This window comes from Coregonus clupeaformis, chromosome 5 (genome assembly GCF_020615455.1).
Source record: "Coregonus clupeaformis isolate EN_2021a chromosome 5, ASM2061545v1, whole genome shotgun sequence".
Classification (NCBI taxonomy): domain Eukaryota; kingdom Metazoa; phylum Chordata; class Actinopteri; order Salmoniformes; family Salmonidae; genus Coregonus; species Coregonus clupeaformis.
The window spans coordinates 17507779-17531173 of NC_059196.1; the positions used below are offsets into that span (position 1 = coordinate 17507779).

The 23395-nt window shown below is 42.5% G+C and overlaps 1 pseudogene; it reads right to left on the reverse strand.

Moving 5' to 3' along the window:
* Positions 1 to 187: 187 nt before the first annotated feature.
* On the reverse strand, positions 188 to 23135 carry LOC121557185 (annotated as a pseudogene).
* Between the last annotated feature and the right edge of the window lie 260 nt (positions 23136 to 23395).

Sequence of the window (23395 nt, forward strand, 5' to 3'; positions counted from 1 at the left end):
CATTTATCCCACCAGCGGAATCAGCTGTGGACAAGCCATGAGAGAAGGGAGGAGTGTGTGTGTGTGTGTGTGAGACTGCCCCTTCCACAGAACCAAGTCCAGGAATCTTGGCATTTTTAACAAACAGTGTAAGTGAGAATTCCATTCAACCCCTCCCATTGGCAAGGCATGGAGGGGGACGCTGTTCTTACAGACCACCACCACCAGGGGTCTCTAGCACTGAGACTCGTGCCATGGTCTCTCCCTGAGCTGGAGACCTCTCTTTGTGGATGTAGTAATCCTCATAGTCGGAATCCTAGAAACAGGAAGTGGGGTAACAGATAAATATTTCATAGACATCTCATATTGTCAGACATAAACTACATTTAGAGTATGAAATTGATCGGGCGAGACATGTGCTCCTAAGTAATTCATAAGCAAATAAAATATGCCATACCAGCAAATATAGGTCGCAGCATGTCATGTTTTCTCCTTGCTGTGGATCTGCTTGAAGCCAGGCTCCTCTCTTTCAAAAATATGGTAGAGTTCAAATTGGTCAAATCACAAAACAGTCAGCATAAGCAATTTGCTATATTGGCTCAAGGCCGTTTCTCAATTAATCTTTCCTCGATTTCTCGCTTCCTCTCTGCTCAGCTTCTTTTCAATCGTATTGGAGGAGAAGGTCCACTGTCCCGCCCCTCTGACCCTCTTTTCCAATGAATTTTGAGAAGGAGGTGAGGAGAGAGGACCCAAGGAATCAAGGAAAGATTCATTGAGAAAAAGCCATAGTGTCCATTCAGCAAGTCAGCGATGGGGGCTCCCTTTACCAGAAACCATATCACTTCTTTAAAGTCATATGTCCATACACTACCAGTCAAAAGTTTGGACATACCTACTCATTCAAGGGTTTGTCTTTATTTTTACTATTTTCTACATTGTAGAATAATAGTGAAGACATAAAAACTATGAAATACCACATATGGAATCATGTAGTAACCAAAAAAGTGTTAAACAAATACATTATTTGGATTTTTGGTTCCAACCGCCGTGTCTTTGTGAGACGCGGTGTGGGTGAACGGATGATCTCCGCATGTGTATTTCCCACCGTAAAGCATGGAGGTGGAGGTGTTATGGTGTGGTGGTGCTTTGCTGGTGACACTGTCTGTGATTTATTTAGAATTCAAGGCACACTTAACCAGCATGGCTACCACAGCATTCTGCAGCGATATGCCATCCCATCTGGTTTGGGCTTAGTGGGACAAACATTTGTTTTTCAACAGGAGAATGACCCAACACACCTCCAGGCTGTGTAAGGGCTATTTTACCAAGAAGGAGAGTGATGGAGTGCTGCATCAGATGACCTGGCCTCCACAATAGAAAATAGTAAAAATTAAGAAAAACCCTTGAATGAGTAGGTGTGTCCAAACTTTTGACTGGTACTGTATGTCTAGGAGGCCCTGAAGAACTGGTGCACTGATTGAGGAGTAAATCCACTCAATGGGGGAGTGGTAACCTTGGGCCTGGCTCTTGTCCTTCGGAGGGCAGCACATGCGACTCAGCAGAGCCAGCGCAATGATTGCGGAAGGAAGCAGGATGAAGGCTAAAAGCACCGCCACGTCCGAGAAGCTAACCGCAAGCACTGTGGAGAGGCAAGGGTTCATCATAACCACATACATACTCAGTGTCAGCACAAAGTGGAGACGGTAAAGATTCCATGATCTCTTTAGGTACGAGATCCGCCTTGTACCTATGACCGCAGCACAGCCGTGCTAAAAAAGTCGTTTAGCACGACCCTCTCGTGTACAATTGCTTTAATAAACCCGTAAAATGAATCTGCATCCTGTCCTCAAAAACATCTAATAGAGAGATTATTTTATCTTTGTGAAAAATATGACTCAATCTGTAGTGCACACGTACCTAAATCTATAAGTATTTGAAAAGGCATCAATAAATGTGACCGACCATACCAGCATTGAACACGAGGTAGGTTTTACTGCCCAATGAGAAGTAAATCTCCCCAGTGCCACAATTCCCACACAGTCATGTTCTACACATCATCATTCCTAAGGTCAATAGGGTGAACCCACAATCCACCTTTACTAACAAATCCTAAACTCCTGCCTCTCAATTAAGGGCCAAATCCTGACTTGAGACGCACACAAATGTTCTTACTGGTAAATGTGGTCAAAAGTCCCATTAACATCAATGCATGATTGACATGCACCCATCCAGAATTTGGCCCTAAATATCAATTTCTCTGAGGAATTGTCTCACCTTTGGGCGTCACGGTGAGGACAGTCTGTGAGGTGGGGAATCCGTGGACATCGGGGGGGGGGTTCTGACGGAGCAGGTGTAGGTGCCGTTGGCGTTGAGGGAGGCGTTGAGGAGCTGGATGGAGGCCTCGCCCCGGGCTGCCCAGCCACTTCACGTGGCCGTTAAACGGTCCGTCCCGTGGAGGGAACGCCAGAGAGGAGAAGTTGTAGAACTGGGGAACAAAGAGAAGAGGAGAGATTGTGATGACTCTGGGCATAGGGTTAGCACAATGTTACTCAGACCTTGGCAACTACAGAGCCACTTTACAAGACACAGACAACAGAAATACTGCATCAGTCACACTAACCATTACCGTGTTTCGAAAAGTACGAGGGTAGAAGTCTGGGACTGGTTTCGAATAGGGGTTTGAATAAAGTTGAAGCTAAAATAGGGTTTTACTCATCAGACAGTAATACCAATAGACAATAACGCCTTGATCACACCAACAGCGTCATTGCGCAAAATGTTACGCAGCATCATCTGTGCAACAAAAGTTCAACATTCACCTTCTGCTACCATTTCTGTCAACCTGTTAATGCATACAGTTTGACGCATACATTCGATAAATCCAACGTATGCACCACACAGAACGCATTGCAACTGCCTCTGCAACGCAATGCTGCAAGGCAAACACAGCGTTCCATTGGAAATGAATGTACTTCTGGTGTACCAAAATGCAATGACGCTGTCGGTGTGATCGAAGCGTAAGAAGTGTTTAAGAGCCACGTTGAAGAAAACAAACTACACATAGGGAATGAACGCCACAGGAAAATATACACAAAGACGAACACACAGCAGGCCTGTTAACAATCAATGGTGCTTAACAGTTATATTGTTTTATAGCTCTGTATGGGCTTGGTTCTCCTGGAGGCACTTCAGTTCAGACAGCAATAGAGCTGAGAGAGCTGATACTGACAGCACATTAAATCTAATCACTGCACCCAGTCAACTCAGTCAGATACTTAGGCCTACCTCAGACAGATTACACCTAGCCAAGTGCCTCTGAAACATTCAGAGCCAGACCCAGATTAAAGCTAGTCCTGGACTAAAACTCACTTTCAATGGAGATTCACCATTGAGAATCATTTTCAATCCAGGACTAATTTGGGTCCAGGAAACCATCTCTCAGGGTGCAAATGTTAGGGCCTGTGGTTAAAAGAATTGTGGTTACAGTAACTGTAGTGACTCAACGAATAAAAACCTGGTGGATCATAGGCATTAAAATGGATTTGAATTGATTTGCTCATGTCTTATACAGGACATTGATTGACTGGAGTTGTTCATTCAGTGTCATTCAGAGGAATTTAATCACAAGCCATCCAAGTCCTCCCTCGCTATCCGTTGCTACGGATATGTGATTTAATCATTGGACATTTTGAGCTGCCTTTTCAATCCTGGAAATTAATTATCATCAAGATATTGATAATTATGCAGGGAGACTGAAGCACACCACCAATTCATAGTTCTCAAGCCTTGGCTGATAAATTATATTTCTGATTGAGTTTTCAAATGCATATTCACAGTTCCTTTTGATATACGATTGTGGCAATAAAAGTGGCCGAATCCGCTAATGAAATTGGATGGAAATAAATGTGCCATGAGAGACAAATTCACTCTCTAGCTCTGTTGTGTTGGTTAGCTCTGTTGGGCTATGCGGCGAAAAGTTATACATGTTTCCCTATCCGTCTATAGTTGCACAGAACAAACTTGTTCAAGTAAATAAAGGAATGAAACCAAGGATGTTGTTGGATTCTGGTATACTCTGGTATTGACCAACCCCAGATATGCTTATACAGCCAAGCCGACACACCCCTAGGAAAAATAGTTTGTGTTAGTGACGTTACAGCCCACTCTATCTGCTAACACTGACACAGCAGTAGGCCTGACTACTACATCTTAATGACTAAACCAACAGCTCCTATCACCCCATCAAGGGAGCCTCAGCACATTAGCGCTGAGTGCTCCTATAGGATATGATTTGCCAACACTACATAGCGTATACGTTATCGGCCCTCCAAATGGAATAAAAAACTTACGTGGTCAGCTGCTAAGAGTATCGACAAGGAAATTTGATCTAGGGGAGCTTTGGGGTCGGAGACCTGACTCGCAACTTAACATAAATTGACCACATCACCAAGATGTTGACATAATGTGTGTTATATTTCAAAACAGGCCCACCCCCATAGATTCAATACTGTAATTTTCCATGTGAACTCCAACCCACACAGAGAAATGCAAATGTATAACTTAACATACGGCATACTGTAGGTCTGCATGTGATTCAGATTTCAACAGTACATTACAATTCTTCTGCAAGTAGATGTTTTCAAGCCTTCGTACACCGTTTCCACAGAGACAAGTGAAGGACACATATTCAAAGGAACGTTTTTCTTCTCCAAAAAACTCTCTCTCTCTAAGGACACAGAGACAGTCCGAGTACCTCGATCTACAAATATTTCAGTGATCTAAAATGAATGTTCTTACAGAGCAGCATCAGAGGGTTAATAGGGTATGCAGATATCCTGTGCTATTTCAAAAGACCTAGGAGTAAAGTGGACCGAGAATGAAGAAGCTAATCTCATAACCAAGGTAGCAATCATGTTGAAAAAAGTATTTCAAGCTGAAGAGCCTTTGGAGCAGCAGATGCTTGATAGCTATTGGTATTCAAATTGTTGATGGGAAAGTTGGCAGCCCATTGGCATGTATCCCCATAGGACTCAAACATACAGGAAATGACTCCTCCTACTGTCCAACCAGTAAATATCAGAATATGAATTGTTACATAAATCTGATCAATGTCAGTAGACCTCAACCAAGAGTCATATCCTTAGTTATAGATAATGGCTGCTTTGCATTGGACGCAGGCTACTTTATGCTCAATAACAAAACGTGAGTGAAATTGAAAACAAGGAAAGCAATTCAAAGCCATGGGTCTCATGAATTTCACATGACAGGCTATTGCGTTCCTGTTGCAAGGAACATAGGCCTCAGGCGCAATTTGGTTTGTTGTGAACATGCAGTATAATTATTTGGTAGTGGCCATTCACAAATTGATACATAGTAGCCTAATCAAAATGTTGTAGGTTGTATAAATACATAGTAACATATTATGTTAATTGTGAAGGTAAACATGTGGCATATTATAATAATTCATAATAATTCAAACGATAATTCATAAGGAATGAGACCGTAGGGTAAAAAAGTAGGCCTAGACAATTATACAGGGTACAAATGCAGGATCTATTAAACACCAACAATCCGAATGTTTGTTTCATTTGTAAAGGTAGTCAGCCTAGTGTCGCAAATCCGTCGATCTGTGACATTGAAAACAAGCTCGACAAATGAGAGTTGTACTCAGCAAAACAAACCATTAAATACAGCAACAAGACAATGTTCAAACGTATACTCCTATGTTGTTGCCGAACCATTTTAGAAGAAGTTAGAATAAATTGTAAAGTCAAATTTTGCGTTTCAGGTACTCGTTGTCCATGTTTTTGTGTAACTCAGTTGCTCCGCTGTGCCTGTCCAGTGCCCACTACCTGACAAACAGGTGTTTCAGCAGTGTTGCCAACTCCTCAGTAAGGAAAGTAGCTATTGGCTGTCCTAAAACTCGCTAAATGAAGTCATCACCTAATTTGCATAATTGGCCATGTGCATGTAATTGTGATGGACGCTGTAAGAGAGAGGAATAATGTCGTGGGAAAGACAAAAAGTGAGTAAAAAGCTGCGCGAGGACTGGGCCGCCTGTGCGTGCTTTGGGAGGGGGGTGGGGCCCATGGACACGGCAGCACCCGCTGCTCGTTGAGAAGAGTAAGAACGATACGTGCTTTCACGTCAGAGTCTCCAATAACACCAGAAAATGTCGCTAGATTTGTTGCTAGTTGCTTTTTTGAAAATGTGTCACTAGAGGGGTCTGAATACTCGCTAAATATAGCGACAAAGTCGCTAAATTGGCAACACTGTTTCAGGAGATATGGCAGACGCTGCGCAGCAGACCAGACCCAGCTGCTATTGCATTGCTGTTTATGGGAGACACACCCAGTTAAGTAGACCGGAACTTACCTTTTTTCAATGGTAAGCGCCCTGAGTGAACTATCTTCATTTATTAACCATCTTTGGCCATGCATCACAGATTCTTAGTGCGTTTTTGACATTCAATAAAAGAGCACGGAACTTCTGTAGCACTGCCAAGAATGAGGAGGAGGAGCTTAAGAATAGTCTCATCATCTTTTGCACTTACCTGAGTAGGCCTGAATTTTTACATTGGCAATGTGCTTGTCGTTATGTCTTTGTAGTAGTAACATCACCCAATTGGAAAGCATTGGAGGTTGAATATGACAGTGAAAGTTAAAAAAAATCACTCCCAAATGTAAATTAAACCTCTTTCAATGCCACTCATCACCTTATGTGACCTTGTGTGTCTAATCCTCCTCTCTCATCAGCCAAATCCCTAACTGTAAACTTCTGGCTACCCTGTGGGTGCGGCCAGCTATTCCTAGAGTACAATACCCCTGTCCCAGAGCCCCCGTCTTTAACTTTGTAATGATTTTTAATGGGTGAGGTATTTATTTGTCTAGCTCTACCACAGTTTACCCCTGTGTACACGTCTACGTTAGAGAGCCCTTTGAAGTAATTTATGTCTTCATTTAATTCTGATACCATTACGTCCGTAGTGAACCCCTATCCATCCCGGGTCATGCACTTCCTACACCGACAAGAGATATACATCACAATCAGATTTCTACATGGACAGAGTTTCAGGGATGCCCTTTTCGTTGCAAACGTGAAGGATTCTGGGTATTACCTGAGTGTGTTTCCAACAGTGCTGCTTTGTGTTTTTGTGATGTGTATGCATAGAGAGGCCTCTGTTTAGGACAGTAGTGTGCATTTCAGCTCTACCTTCCCAGTGAAAATGAATGGACCCTCACTTCTCACTGCCACCGTAGGGGCACGGTCAACAGAGGACTGATTCTTCAGATGTCAACATGTGGGAAACTAATAAAAGGGGTTTAGCTACAACGTCCAACGGCCAGACTGTGCATCTGATTATCCAGGTGTATGTGAATGTGCAGTGCTTTGATGAAAAGTACATGGCCCTCCTCTCACCTTTTGGTAAAGGACATTATCTATTCATGTGTACAGAAACCTGAGAGGTATACATACAAACATGACTGTAGCTGTCAAAATTGTCAAAGCAACGGATGGCAGACTCAATCAACATCTGTCGGAAATCATACTGTGGACAATACACCCAGGAACATAATGTTTATTCCCTTCTTATCAATTGATGGAATCCTATTTTACTCATGTCTCTTCCCAGCATAATGTTGTCAGAGTGCACGGTCTCGCCAGGGGACGCTGTAAGTCGTTAGTCAAGTCTTCAGTTCAGCTGTTATATTCCCATGGTGAAGCCTGTATTATTGCTGCTGTTGCTACCTGCCCAGCCCAGCCCATTTGTGAGGACGGGGGCTGGGATAAAGGGCACCAATAGGGTGATGTTTTTACGAAATACTGTCTGTGCCTGGTACAATCAATCATTGGTGTGGAATGATCTGTGGAAGAGAATTTACTGTCTGTTTGTTTGTCTGTCTAGCTTTCCCCTCATTCATTTTAACCAAGTCGTGTTATACTAGTCATGTCTTGTGTAGTGGGAGGATTAAAGGACTCACAACATAGTGAGGTCTTAATCCCAAATCTAGGTTTACATTCTTATATACTTCAACACAAATATTGACCAAAATCCCATTAAGTTTAACAGATACCATAAAGCAGATAACACATTTTGTGCACACATTTATTTACATCATGTTAGTGAGCATTTCTCCTTTTCCAAGATAATCCATCCACCCGACAAGTGTGGCATATCAAGAAGCTGATTAAACAGCATGATCATTACACAGGTGCACCTTGTGCTGAGGACAATAAAAGGCCACTCTATAATGTGCAGTTTTGTCACACAATACAATGCCACAGATGTCTCAAGTTTTGAGGGAGCCTGTAATTGGCATGCTGACTGCAGGAATGTCCACCAGAGCTGTTGCCAGAAAATGTAATGTTAATTTCTCGACCATAAGCAACATCGTTTTAGAGAATTTGGCAGCACTTCCAACCGGCCTCACAACCACAGACCATGTTTATGACGTCATGTGGACGAGGGGTTTGCTGATGTCAACGTTGTGAACAGAGTGCCCCATGGTGGCGGTGGGGTTATGGTATAGGCAGGCATAAGCTATTGACAACGAACACAATTGAATTGTATCGATGGCAATTTGAATGCACAGAAATACCATGACGAGATCCTGAGGCCCATTGTGAGGCCCATTTATTTTAAGGTATCTGTGACCAACAGATGCATATCTATATTCCCAGTCATGTGAAATCCATAGATTAGGGCCTAATGAATCTTTGAAATTGTTGCGTGTTGCGTTTATATTTTTGTTCTGTATAGCTGCTATGTTTATCTGAGTAATACAATTTTTTAGATACCAAAGTAGTTACTCAGTTACTACAAGCCATAAAGACAACTAAACTGTTACCCTAACAATGTATTGGTTAAGATAATAATAATAGTTGTAACAGAAAATTACAGCAATCATATCATGACATTGAATCAATCCTTCATCATCATAGAATAGTCTTTTGACCCAAGATCACGTTTTGTCTCCAATACTTTTTGAGGAGAAAATCTGTTTATTCCCAACCTCCAGAGATGATTAAGTGATGAAATCAGGAGAGAGCCCAGATTACACCAGTGTTGCCTTTCATTCAACAGAGCTGCCATTCTTAATTACAGAATGTAACAACAGATCCAATTATCTTGGATCATTAGACTCCCCTCGCTCCCTCCAGCCCTCCTATCTCTCCCTTCTCTCCCTACTCTGTCAGTCAGTAACCAAAGACGCACCAGAGGGGATAGACTTTGATCAATGCACACACACACTCTCCGACATTCACATGCAAACACTCTCATCCTATAAACAAGCACACACACGAACCCAACTCGCAGAAGCATGGACAAGCATACTTCATGATTACAGCTCAAACAATGCATTGCACTAGGGCAACAGTTACAGCTAAGGGCACATCCATCGCATATACACATAAGTTGATAGACCACTAGAGACAACAAATGATAGATAACGATGCATAATAGATGAGATAATACTATCTACTATGTATGTGAAGTCAGCAATCATCAATTTAACAGATATAGTTGCTGAGGTTCAAATTTCAGCAGAGATGCATCATCACGCTTCAAGTCCAGCAATAATTCAGTAAAAGGTTATTTTATTATAAAACCTCTATAAATCAAACAGTAACATTAACTTTGATAAAATACTCCTTGAATGTCTAAAATTCAGCGATAAAAAAAAGTCTCAAGGACATTTTTGGAATCAAAGGGTTTTTAGATCTGACTGCATGCAACTCTTTTCAACTCCCACGCACCCCGGCGAGCACTGATGACAGTTCATCTTAGTTATAAGACTGTAATATAAGACCATTTGAAGATTATTTCTATCGACGATCTGCTGCCTCATTACTCAGCACTAATAGCTTGACTTACAGTGGTTACTGTAGCTGTAGGATCCATTGTCAGAGCGGAAAACACTGAAGAAGGACCACCCTTGTGTACAGTACGGATGTTTTCAACAACAGAGACAGGTGCCTTGGCTCTTTGGATACTTGTTATTTCGTATAAACGTAACACTATTCAAATCAGTCCAACATTCTTGATGTGATACATTCTCTTTGGCCCAGTGCATTGTGAGATCCCAGTTTTTTCTTTCTACAGCTCCTCTCAATTCATTCAGATAGCAGTGTTCTCTCCCTGTCCTTATGTCCTGCATTGGGCCATACTAGTCTGCTATGCTGGCTGGTGCTTCCTATTTCACCTCTCAAACTTCACCATCATCTTCATCCAATAGGACACTCTTCTTCAAACACCGCTTGAGATAAAATACTTGAAAGGTATTCCCCTCATGTGCTCTTCTCCTGATCCCAGCTGTTATGTCGTCCCGGCTGCCATGCTCAGCGGCAGGGCCGGATGAAGAAATCACAGGTCACCTGGATTCACCTGGTCAGTCTGTCATGGAAAGAGCAACTTTACTGGTGTTAGCTAGATTGCTAATGCATTTATTTTATCAATGTGAGACATTCTGGTGAGCACTACCTTATTTAGTCTTCTAGGGCAACAAGTTATGGCGGAAGAGGGGCTGCATGTATCTAGATGTGGTTGACAAACAAATGGCCTACCAAATGTCGGAGATTATAGTGTGGCTTGCCAAGTGTCGGAAATTATAAGCAGATACGTATCTAGATTAGGGGTGAAAGTAGCCTAAACCAGTAGGCTATACGGTCCAGTAGCCTACGGAGTATCAGGAAAACAAATTATGGTGGATCGAACTGCGCGGATGGCCTACTTTTTGAGGTGATTTGTTTGACAATCAGATGAAAACATCACACGGTGACCATGATGTGCGAAGCTGAGCCTGCGCAGACCGCAAAAAACAACAGTAGGCCTAACCGGGATAAGATGTTTACATGCCACAGTATCCCGTCTAAGATCAGCATATCCCAGGCATCTTATCCGGATTTCAAGCTTTTTCGGGTTATTGTAAACGGGATATGATGTTTATATGCGTCAACTCAAAAACAGAATACTTGAGTATCCTGAATAATAACGGGATAATGGTGTGTATGTAAACGTGGTCACTGCTGTTCCTACCTAAAAGTGTGACTGACTGTCATCCAATAATTAATGTGAAGATGTTTAGTAAGTGCCACCTGCTCTGTGTACTTCATGATGCCTATATTCTTAGTTTTTTGGGAACATGGTCATATCATCATGGTCTTTTACTAGCCCATCTCCAACCTTCTGGAGAAGACCGTTGACATAAAATGTGATCATCCAACTGGAGTAACGATACAAAATGCAGTACCAATGAGGCACTTTTCTTACCCACATAACAGGATGAAGCACAAAATCTGTACTAACTGGACAATACATTTTAGATAATGGTAAAAAATCAATACAACTTTGTCTTGGAATGCCTGTGGAATTATTCTGTAATTAAAATTGAGCACAGGGTCTGTAGTGTTCTCATCTTCTTAATACACTTGACACAAGTTACTTATTGACCACCACTAATACTTCAAATACCTCAGCAACCTGCTTTCAACTCCAAGTCAGTGTTCGAGCACTTTCAAATACTGTAAAAATTATAATCCTTGTACGCACTGATCTCACATTATTGGACAGGTGGTTTATATTTGTTGCATTTGCCTATCATATCACAAAGGAAGAAGGTAATCAAGGATTAATGTTTTCCAGTATTAAAACAGGGCTTTACTAATCACACTTGCCTGATTTTACTGAACTTTCTGCATAGGAAGAACCCATGTTTATAATAATGAAAATGGACGTTACATTGTATGAGGAACCCGATATTGTGGAACTAAATGTAGTGCAAATATTTTAATACAATTCAACATTAAATTTGGCAAAAATGTCACAAAGAATTTATAAAAAAATTGCGGGTGTTCCTAATGTTTTGTACACTCAGTGTATATATATATATATATATATATATACAGTGGGGAAAAAAAGTATTTAGTCAGCCAACAATTGTGCAAGTTCTCCCACTTAAAAGATGAGAGAGGCCTGTAATTTTCATCATAGAAACACGTCAACTATGACAGACAAAATGAGAAAAAAAATCCAGAAAATCACATTGTAGGATTTTAATGAATTTATTTGCAAATTATGGTGGAAAATAAGTATTTGGTCAATAACAAAAGTTTCTCAATACTTTGTTATATACCCTTGTTGGCAATGACACAGGTCAAATGTTTTCTGTAAGTCTTCACAAGGTTTTCACACACTGTTGCTGGTATTTTGGCCCATTCCTCCATGCAGATCTCCTCTAGAGCAGTGATGTTTTGGGGCTGTCGCTGGGCAACACGGACTTTCAACTCCCTCCAAAGATTTTCTATGGGGTTGAGATCTGGAGACTGGCTAGGCCACTCCAGGACCTTGAAATGCTTCTTACGAAGCCACTCCTTCGTTGCCCGGGCGGTGTGTTTGGGATCATTGTCATGCTGAAAGACCCAGCCACGTTTCATCTTCAATGCCCTTGCTGATGGAAGGAGGTTTTCACTCAAAATCTCATGATACATGGCCCCATTCATTCTTTCCTTTACACGGATCAGTCGTCCTGGTTCCTTTGCAGAAAAACAGCCCCAAAGCATGATGTTTCCACCCCCATGCTTCACAGTAGGTATGGTGTTCTTTGGATGCAACTCAGGATTCTTTGTCCTCCAAACACGACGAGTTGAGTTTTTACCAAAATGTTCTATTTGGTTTCATCTGACCATATGACATTCTCCCAATCCTCTTCTGGATCATCCAAATGCACTCTAGCAAACTTCAGACGGGCCTGGACATATACTGGCTTAAGCAGGGGGACACATCTGGCACTGCAGGATTTGAGTCCCTGGCGGCGTAGTGTGTTACTGATGGTAGGCTTTGTTACTTTGGTCCCAGTTCTCTGCAGGTCATTCACTAGGTCCTCCCGTGTGGTTCTGGGATTTTTGCTCACCGTTCTTGTGATCATTTTGACCCCACGGGGTGAGATCTTGCGTGGAGCCCCAGATCGAGGGAGATTATCAGTGGTCTTGTATGTCTTCCATTTCCTAATAATTGCTCCCACAGTTGATTTCTTCAAACCAAGCTGCTTACCTATTGCAGATTCAGTCTTCCCAGCCTGGTGCAGGTCTACAATTTTGTTTCTGGTGTCCTTTGACAGCTCTTTGGTCTTGGCCATAGTGGAGTTTGGAGTGTGACTGTTTGAGGTTGTGGACAGGTGTCTTTTATACTGATAACAAGTTCAAACAGGTGCCATTAATACAGGTAACGAGTGGAGGACAGAGGAGCCTCTTAAAGAAGAAGTTACAGGTCTGTGAGAGCCAGAAATCTTGCTTGTTTTTAGGTGACCAAATACTTATTTTCCACCATAATTTGCAAATAAATTCATAAAAATCCTACAATGTGATTTTCTGGAAAAAAATGTCTCAGTTTGTCTGTCATAGTTGACGTGTACCTATGATGAAAATTACAGGCCTCTCTCATCTTTTTAAGTGGGAGAACTTGCACAATTGGTGGCTGACTAAATACTTTTTTCCCCCACTGTATATATATATATATAGTAGGCTACAGTAGGCTACTAAGTAAACTCTCACTGACTCACCTAATGATGAAGATGAAGCCATAGGCTACTCACCGGTGCTGGCCGATATGCTTGTCGTGGCAATAGTCTATCTCAAGATAAGCTACTTCGAAAAACAGTGCTGATGTTTGCAAAAAAGTTGAGATTATTTTTTATTCTATTGGTTCTATAGACAGATTAGTTTTCTATTTTCAGCAGTAGGCATTTGCTTTCTAAACTGTACGTTTTTCCTTCGATTGCATTTTGAAATATAATGTAATCCATGGATGGCAGATCCCATTCAAATCAGGACTGGGAGCCATTGCAAGTGTACCCATGAATTTAACAGTCAAATTGCTAAGGTAAGAGGATCCAAAACCATTATATGGATTGTATGTCTATGGCCACAACGCAACAAGCTGTATATTTGGAGCACATGGAGGCTGGAAGCATACCAATAACTGCCAAAATAAAGGAAACACTTGAGTAATGAGGGATACAAAGTATATGTTATGGTGTGGGATGCATTTTCCTGGCATGGTTTAGGTCCACTTCTAGAATCTATGTCTTTTAAGACACTTTATGTTGGCTTTATTTTAGGAGTTACCTGTATGTGCTTCTGATAAAACTTAATCCACAGTCATTGGTTTGAAACTATCGATCCTCTGTGGCTAATGTCACGACTTCCGCCGAGGCTGCCTCCCCTCCTTGTTCGGGCAGGTTTCGGCGTTCGTCGTCACCGGCTTACTAGCTACTGCCGCTCCCATTCTCATCACTCCACTTGTCTTGTCTTGTCAATCACACACACCTGGTGCTCATCCCCTAATTAGTCTGTGTATAAGTGTTCCCTCTGCCCCCTTGTCTTTGTGAGTGATTGTTCTATGTGGGAGGAGAGTAGCTCGGTTGAGATACTCTCATTTATTTTGCCAGGGTTGATTTTCCCCTGTGTCATTACATTTATTGTATTTTCTGAGACTGTGTTTGGTCAGGGAGGATTGTTTCAGTCGAAATCATGAATCAGCTGGCATAATTTTTATGGATATATACAAATGTCAATTGAAAACAGGTAAAACGAAAGGAATTGCAGCTAGTTTGCATCTTTCCATCTTCAGTTTGAAGTGAGTGTGTAAGCTGTGTTGTTGGCTAGCTCCTCTGAACAACAGTGTTCTGACGAGAGAGCACATTTTCTATGCCAGGCGAAATCGCGCCTCATTAGATGTCGCGCCAAATAAATGTCACTAGAAAACAGCTTAAACAAATACAAATGCAGTTACTGTTGTTATTCTGGCTGCACTGTTTGTCATGACTGTAAGTTAGCCGTAGTTGGCTAGCTAGCAAGCAAGGGATAAGAACGTTGCCAACCAGTATGGCAATGGAACATTTAGAACAAACGACTGGGTTGTGTCCATAGATACAGAACAAAAAGACTGAACAACTGGGTCGCGTCTCTTAGAACCGAACCGATAGAAAGAATGACCAGCCGGCTTGGGTAGCAACCCTATATTTGTGTCGGGACTATAGCTTGTGGAAGGATTAAATAGTATGAATACATTAATCAAAATAATATTTTCAATGAAAATTTGTCAATCATTATTTTAATATGTTTGTAACCTGTTGTATAAAAGTGATAATGCCCTCAAAGCTGGTGTTTGGAGGATATATTGGCACGATTTGCCAGCACTCGACTTTGTCTTGGGCCTAACAACACCGTGCCAATATATCCTCTAAACACCGGCTTCTCGGGCATTATGACTTAAATATATATATACACACTCTGTATATATTTTATCCAACCACAGGAGCCCACTCTCAATGTTCAAAATACATCACAGAGCATAATTTAGCCACAGAGGATCGATAGTTTCAAAAAAATAACTGTGGATTAAGTTTTATCACAAGCACATACAGGTAACATTCACTGTCCCCATCTCAGTCAGAGTCATTGCCTCCGCCGTAGACAGAGAGCTGTAGCTGTAGCCGTAGACCTGTCGTCTTCCTCAGAGGAACTGGGGTCCTTAGTGCTGGCCTCAGAGATCATACTGTCCGAGCTGTCAACCTCTAGCACGTCATCGTCCATATACAGCTGAATGGCCCTTGCAGGGTGGCTAAGACACACACACACGCACGCACGCACGCACGCACGCACACACACACACACACACACACACACACACACACACACACACACACACACACACACACACACACACACACACACACACACACACACACACACACACACACACACACACACACACACACACACACACACACACACACACACACACATACAGGACAAGGACAGAAACAGGGACACAAACACAAACATACACACACACAGACAAAGCTGCAGAGGTCAGAGGTCAAAGACAGGAAAGGTTGAGCACGAATTTGCCTTTTAGATGAGGGAAGCCATCTTGGAACACCATGTTTGCTCAAGATCAATCAATTGGTCTGGATTTTGTTGTTAAAAAAAAGATATATCCTTCAATCGCCAAGTTGTAGACTTGGCTTTTGTTGGTGAGGTTCGAAGGCAATTTCTTTTGCATATGTGTTTGCACATGACATTGTTTCAATTTAAACCTAAAGAAGCACCGAATGCAGAGAGATATGAAAACCCAACAGAATGAGAGGCAAAGTAGTCCCTTCACCCATAGACCACAGATATAGAACCTTACTGATATATTGTGTATGCCATAGACACCAAGTCAAATAGAATGTGGTGTTCAACTGACCATAAATGCACTGTCTAAAACAGATACATGGGGTTTCAACCATCTAAAGGTGAAACAACTGTAATACAGTGACCGTCATAGTAAAATAGTCAATTCTTTGACATTTTTAAGCATTTGAACATAATGATTTGATATTGTTGATGTAAGCAACTTTATGTTTGTTATAATATTTGATAAATGTCTGTTTTAAGCAAGTGCCTTAGGTCTTGCAGTGAATATTGATAGCATTTTGAGTATTTCTGCAGTAGTCCCCTGTAGCTCAGTTGGTAGAGCATGGCGCTTGCAACGCCAGGGTTGTGGGTTCGTTTCCCACGGGGGGGCCAGTATGAAAATGTATGCACTCACTAACTGTAAGTCGCTCTGGATAAGAGCGTCTGCTAAATGACTAAAATGTAGTTTAACATTTCACTGATAAAAAACACATCTGCTTAGAAATACAAAATCTCTTCAAAATAATATCATTGATCAGCAGTAAACTGAGACAGAAATGTAAAGACATCTTGTCGTGGTTGAAATTAATTGAACCAGATGAGAGAGAGACTGCTGGTACCTATACAACCATGGGCATTGGTTGTATAGGTACCATGACGAGGAGGATGACCATCAGCACGATAGTGCCCCCAATGGCTGCAGCCAGCATGACAATCTCAGAGAAGGAGGCTTTAAAGAAAAGAGGGGGAAATTAAATAGACAAAGAGGAAACTGTCACTTTTATCTATTCAAACAGGACTAGATGGCTGGTTCCCAGGGGGAGATACATGATGATGACTTTATGGGATGTTAGGATTTTTTTTATGCATCAACAGTATACATATTATCCCATTACAGTAGCAATGTCGACTAACACCTCTTGTTACTGTGAAAAAGGAGCTGCTGGATGGAATAAATAACAAATGGATTGGACAGCAGACACGTCTACAGTATATTTTAACCAAGCACCCTTGAACTCTTCACTGTAGACAGACACTGACCTGTTGATCACGGTTAGTTTCACCTCCCCGTTGCCGTGGAGGGTAGTTAATTGCATCTAATTGACTTAATTGTCGCCTCTAATTGAGTTTCTCCAACAATAGCGTTTCCAAAACAAGGTAATTTTTCTAAACTGTTCAGCCAGATTCCAAAATGACGCTGACAAGGAGGTTGATGGTTAACTCAGAGGTCCTTGACAAACTACAGAATGCAGACTATAAACACACACACACTGTCTCTGAACTACATCTCGAGGATGCCCAGAGGGTTCCACAATCAGCCAGGGTAACTCACTGACTCCTCATAGCCAGGTCCTAGGGGGCGGAAGCTCCATGAGACCGTGAGCGTTGCTGTGGTGATGGGCGAGCTGCTCTGGAAGGTACATTTCAGCCGCAAATCTATGCCGTTCACCGCCTCCACCTCCCCCGACGTGTACACCCTCAGCCCACTGACCGGTAACACGCCTGAAGCCACAGGAACACAGCACAGCAGTTAAGCAACAGAAAGTCTGCTAAACATACATACAACATCAATACTGTATGGTATGGATGTTTGTGTACAAACGGACCCTCACACCCACACATCACAGAGAAAACGCTGGAAATTGAAAAGCGGGAAGAAATTGGCTGCATTTTCCCTGCTCCAGATAATGGATTGAGTGACACCCACAGAATGGAGTCTGCAGTGTGGTCTACAAATACACACACAGTCCCAGGAAGATACATTCTTAATCGCTCCCCAGTTCCTGTTTCACTACAAAACAACATTACATCAGTGCTCGGCTGATCATTTCTGTTTTCCTCTGATATTACATTTGTTTTCAATCGCTTTGGTGCAATTTTCACAAGTATGTTATACATTTTCACAACTCTTAGTACAAAACTCAAAAAAGATAATCAAAGAGGCAGTTGTTTCAAAATCTAAGCACATTTTCAATTGACTAAGTACAACACACAAAATCAATCATACTTTTTCACCAAACTTAATCAGTGTTTCACATTGCAATACATGTTCACATGAAGCAATTGCTTTTCACAATGTAATGCTCATATTACTTTTGATATGATTGTCTTCTCATTTGTTAAAATACATTTTACTATTAATTAATCAAATTAAATTAAATTGTATTTGTCAAATGCTTCGTAGACAACAGGTGTAGACTAACAGTGAAATGCTTTCTTATGGGTTCTTTTCCAACAATGCAGCATTAAAGATAAAGATAAAAAAAAGTAAATAAAAAATTGAAATAGTGACACAAGGAATAAATACACAGTGAATAACGAATAAAATAAGGAATAAAAATAAAATTATATATACAGGAAGAACCAGTACGTAGTCGATGTGCAGTGGTACGAGGTAATTGAGGTAGCTATTTACTGTACATATAGGTATGGGGTAAAGTGACTAGGGAACAGGATAGATAATAGACAGTAGCAGCAGCGTATGTGGTGAGTGTGAAAATGTGTGTGTGTGTGTGTGTGTGTGTGTGTGTGTTTGTGTGTCAGTGTACTGTAAGTATGTGTGAGTGTGTGGGTAGAGTCCAGTGTGTGTGCATAGAGTAAGTGCAAGAGAGTTAGTGCAAAAAAGGGTCAATGCAGGTAGTCTGGGTAGCCATTTGATTAGCTATTTAGCTGTTTTGATTATAAGTCTTATGGCTTGGGGTAGAAACTGTTCAGGGTCCTGTTGGTTCCAGACTTGGTGCATTGGTACCACTTGCCATGCGGTACAAGAGAGAACAGTCTGTGGCTTGGGTGGCTGGATTCTTTGACAATTTTGTGTGATGTACTGGGCCGTACGCACACTACCCTCTGTAGCACCTTGCAGTCAGATGCCAAGCAGTTGCCATACCAAGCGGTGATGCAGCCAGTCAAGATGCTCTTGATGGTGCAGATGTATAACTTTTTGATGAGCTGAGGGCCCATGCCAAATCTTTTCAGCCTCCTGAGGGGGAAGAGGCATCGTCGTGCCCTCTTCACGACTGTGTTGGTTTGTTTGGACCATGATAGATCCTTAGTCATGTGGACACAGAGGAACTTGAAGCTCTCGACCCGCTCCCCTACAGCCCAGTCGATGTGAATGGGGGCGTGCTCGGCCCTCCGTTTCCTGTAGTCCACGATCAGCTCCTTTGTCTTACTGATGTTGAGGGAGAGTTGGTTAAATCAGTGTCCCACAGAGTGTTTCTTGGTAGTGTTAAACAAATCTACTTCGAACACCTCACACACATGGTTATGGGCTTTAAAAAAAGAAGACCATGTCAGATTTTGAGTTTCCATCCCAGTATTACACTTTATACACATCACAGAAGATTGAATTATAACAAAACTGTTTGACATAGAAACACCAGATTTGCAGTTTTTTTTTATATACAATGTTTATTAATTATGAAATTATGAAAAATATTAATAATATTCCACCCATGAGGCCACTAGGTCATCTGACTTCAGGAAAGGTGTGTCTCTGATCTACACACAATACCCCATAATGTCAAAGTGGAATTTTGTTAGTATAATTGTTTTTAAATTAATAGAACATGAAAAGCAGACATTTCTTGAGTAAATAATTATTCAACCCCCTTTGTTCCGGCAAGCCTAAATAAGGTGAATAAGACTGCTCTTTGCCTTAGTAGGGAAGTTCAGGTGGCTGCCCTGCCCTTGTCCTTAGTCTGCCTCCTGTCCCGCCTATCGCCATAGGTACGCCTTCCTGAAAACAATGGCACTATACTTTGCTTTAACCTGTTCTGCCTTAAAGATTAGTTGTTGACCTTTTGATTACTTGTCCTTAAAGACTAGAATGTTCCAGTGTGGTTAGCCAAAAAGATAGTTCACACGTTCATCATTCAGGGTTACTATCAAACAGATATGTCACATTTCTGTTTCGTCCATAACTTATTTCCTGCTTGTAGCAGGGCGCCAGGGCGTTTTAAGGAATCATTTTCTCTAACTACAGTGCATTCGGAAAGTATTCAGACATTTTACATTTTTACATTTTAGTCATTTAGCAGACACTCTTATCCAGAGCGATTTACAGTTAGTGAGTGTATACATTTTTCATACTGGCCCCCCGTGGGAATCGAACCCACAACCCTGGCGTTGCAAATGCCATGCTCTACCAACTGAGCTACACGGGACCCAGACCCCTTCCCTTTTTCCACATTTTATGTTACAGCCTTATTCTGAAATGGATTAAATACATTTTTCCTCATCAATCTACACACCATACCCCATAATGACAAAGTGAAAACAGGTTTAAAGAAATTTTAGCAAATGTATTACAAATCAAAAACAGTAATACCTTATTTACATGAGTATTCAGACCCTTTGCTATGAGACTCAAAATTGAGCTCAGGTACATCCTGTTTCCATTGATCATCCTTGAGATGTTTCTACAACTTGATTGAAGTCCACCTGTGGTAAATTCAATTGATTGGACATGATTTGGGAAGACACACATCTGTCTATATAAGGTCCCACAGTTGACAGTGCATGTCAGAGCAAAAACCAAGCCATGAGGTCGAAGGAATTGTCCGTAGAGCTTCTAGACAGGATTGTGTCAAGGCACAGATCTTCGGTCTGATGAAACCAAGATTGAACTCTTTGGCCTGAATGCCAAGTGTCACGTCTGGAGGAAACCTGGCACCATCCCTACGGTGAAGCATGGTGGTGGCAGCCTCATGCTGTAGGGATGTTTATCAGCAGCAGGGACTGGGAGACTAGTCAAGATCGAGGGAAAGATGAACGGAGCAAAGTACAGAGAGATCCTTGATGAAAACCTGCTCCAGAGCGCTCAGGACCTCAGACTGGGGCGAAGGTTCACCTTCCAACAGGACAACGACCCTAAGCACACAGCCAAGACAACGCAGGAGTGGCTTCAGGTCTCTGAATGTCCTTGAGTTGCCCAGCCAGAGCCCAGACTTGAACCTGATCTAACATCTCTGAAAATAGTTGTGCAGCGATGCTCCCCATCCAAATTGACAGAGCTTGAGAGGATCTGCAGAGAAGAATGGGAGAAACTCCCCAAATACAGGTGTGCCAAGCTTGTAGCATCTTACCCAAGAAGACTCGAGGCTGTAATCACTGCCAAAGGTGCTTCAACAAAGTACAGAGTAAAGGGTCTGAATACTTATGTAAATGTAATATTTCTGTTTTTTAATTTTCATAAATTTGCTAACATTTCTAAAAACCAGTTTTTGCTTTGTCATTATGGGGTATTGTGTGTAGATTGATGACGGGAAAAAAACATATTAATCAATTTTAGAATAAGGCTGTAACGTAACAAAATGTGGAAAAAGTAAACGGGTCTATATAATTTCTGAATGAACTGTAAATGTTGTTTTTTATATATACACTGCCGGTCAAAAGTTTTAGAACACCTACTCATTCAAGGGTTTTTCTTTATTTTTACTATTTTCTACATTGTAGAATAATAGTGAAGACATAAACTATGAAAAAACACATATGGAATCATGTAGTAACCAAAAAAGTGTTAAACAAATCAAAATATATTTTATATTTGTGATTCTTCAAATAGCCACCCTTTGCCTTGATGACAGCTTTGCACACTCTTGACATTCTCTCAACCAGCTTCATGAGGTAGTCACCTAGAATGTATTTCAATGAACAGGTGTACCTTCTTAAAAGTTACTTTTGGGGAATTTCTTTCCTTCTCAATGCGTCTCAACCAATCAGTTGTGTTGTGACAAAGTATACAGAAGATAGCCCTATTTGGTAAAAGACCAAGTCCATATTATGGCAAGAACAGCTCAAATAAGCAAAGAGAAACGACGAGAGGCACGGCGAGAGGTACTGAAGTGTGTTGCCAGTCCGGTCCGGCCCGGCCCGTTCCTGATCCCCGTGTAAGGCCAGTGGTGTGTGTTCCCAGTACGGTCCGGCCTGTTCCTGTCCATCGCGCCAAGTCTATGGTGCGCGTCGCCAGCCCGGCCCGGCCTGTTCCTGCCCCTCGCACCAAGCCTATGGTGCGCGTCGCCAGCCCGGCCCGGCCTGTTCCTGCTCCCCGCACCAAGCCTATGGGGCGCGTCGCCAGCCCGGCCCGGCCAGTTCCTGCTCCCCGCACCAAGCCAATGGTGCGCGTCGCCAGCCCGGCCCGGCCCGTTCCTGCTCCCCGCACCAAACCTGTGGTGCGCGTCGCCAGCCCGGTCCGGCCTGTTCCTGCTCCCCGCGCCGGGCTAGTGGTGCGCGTCGCCGGCCCGGCCCGGCCTGTTCCTGCTCCCCGCACCGGGCCAATGGTGCGCGTCGCCAGCCTGGTCCGGCCTGTTCCTGCTCCCCGCACCAAACCTGTGGTGCGCATCGCCAGCCCGTGCCCGTTTCACCGGTGCCTGGTCAGGTACCGGTCAGCTGCTCCACACCGGAGCCTGAGCAATCCGCTCCACCGAAGTCCAGTCCAGCTCCAGCCAGTGGGGCTAGACCAGACCAGGGGCACTACGGGGGGTTAGTAGAGGGTGGTGGTCAAGCCCGGAGCCGGAACCGCTTCCGAGGAGGAATGCCCACCCAGCCCTCCCCTGTTCGGTGATGTTTAGGCGCGGTCGCAGTCCGCGCCTTTAGGGGGTACTGTCACGCCCTGGCTCTAGGGACTCTTTTAAGTTGAGCCAGGGTGTGTAGAGTTTATGTTTTGTGCTCGTTGTGTCTAGTCTAGTTTTTGTATATCTATGTTGGCCAGAGTGGTTCTCAATCAGAGGCAACGAGTATCAGCTGTTGCTGGTTGTCTCTGATTGGGAACCATATTTAGTCAGGTGGTTTTCCCACAGTGTTTGTGGGATCTTGTTCTGTGTTTGTTCCGTGTTTTGCACCTGTGGACGTCACGTATCGATTTGTTGTTTTGTTCGTGTATCATTTAATAAATAAGTATGTTCACCTTCCACGCTGCGCCTTGGACCTCTATATCCGACTGATCGTGACACATGGGACCATGCAGCCGTCATACCGCTCAGGAAGGAGACGCGTTCTGTCTCCTTGAGATGAACGTACTTTGGAGGAAACAGGTACAAAAGTATCTACAAAAGTATCTATATCCACAGTCCTATGTCGACATAACCTGAAAGGCCGCTCAGCAAGAAAGAAGCCACTGCTCCAAAACTACGGTTTGCAACTGCACATGGGGACAAAGATTGTACTTTTTGGAGAAATGTCCTCTGGTCTGATGAAACAAAAATAGAACTGTATGGCCGTAATGACCATTGTT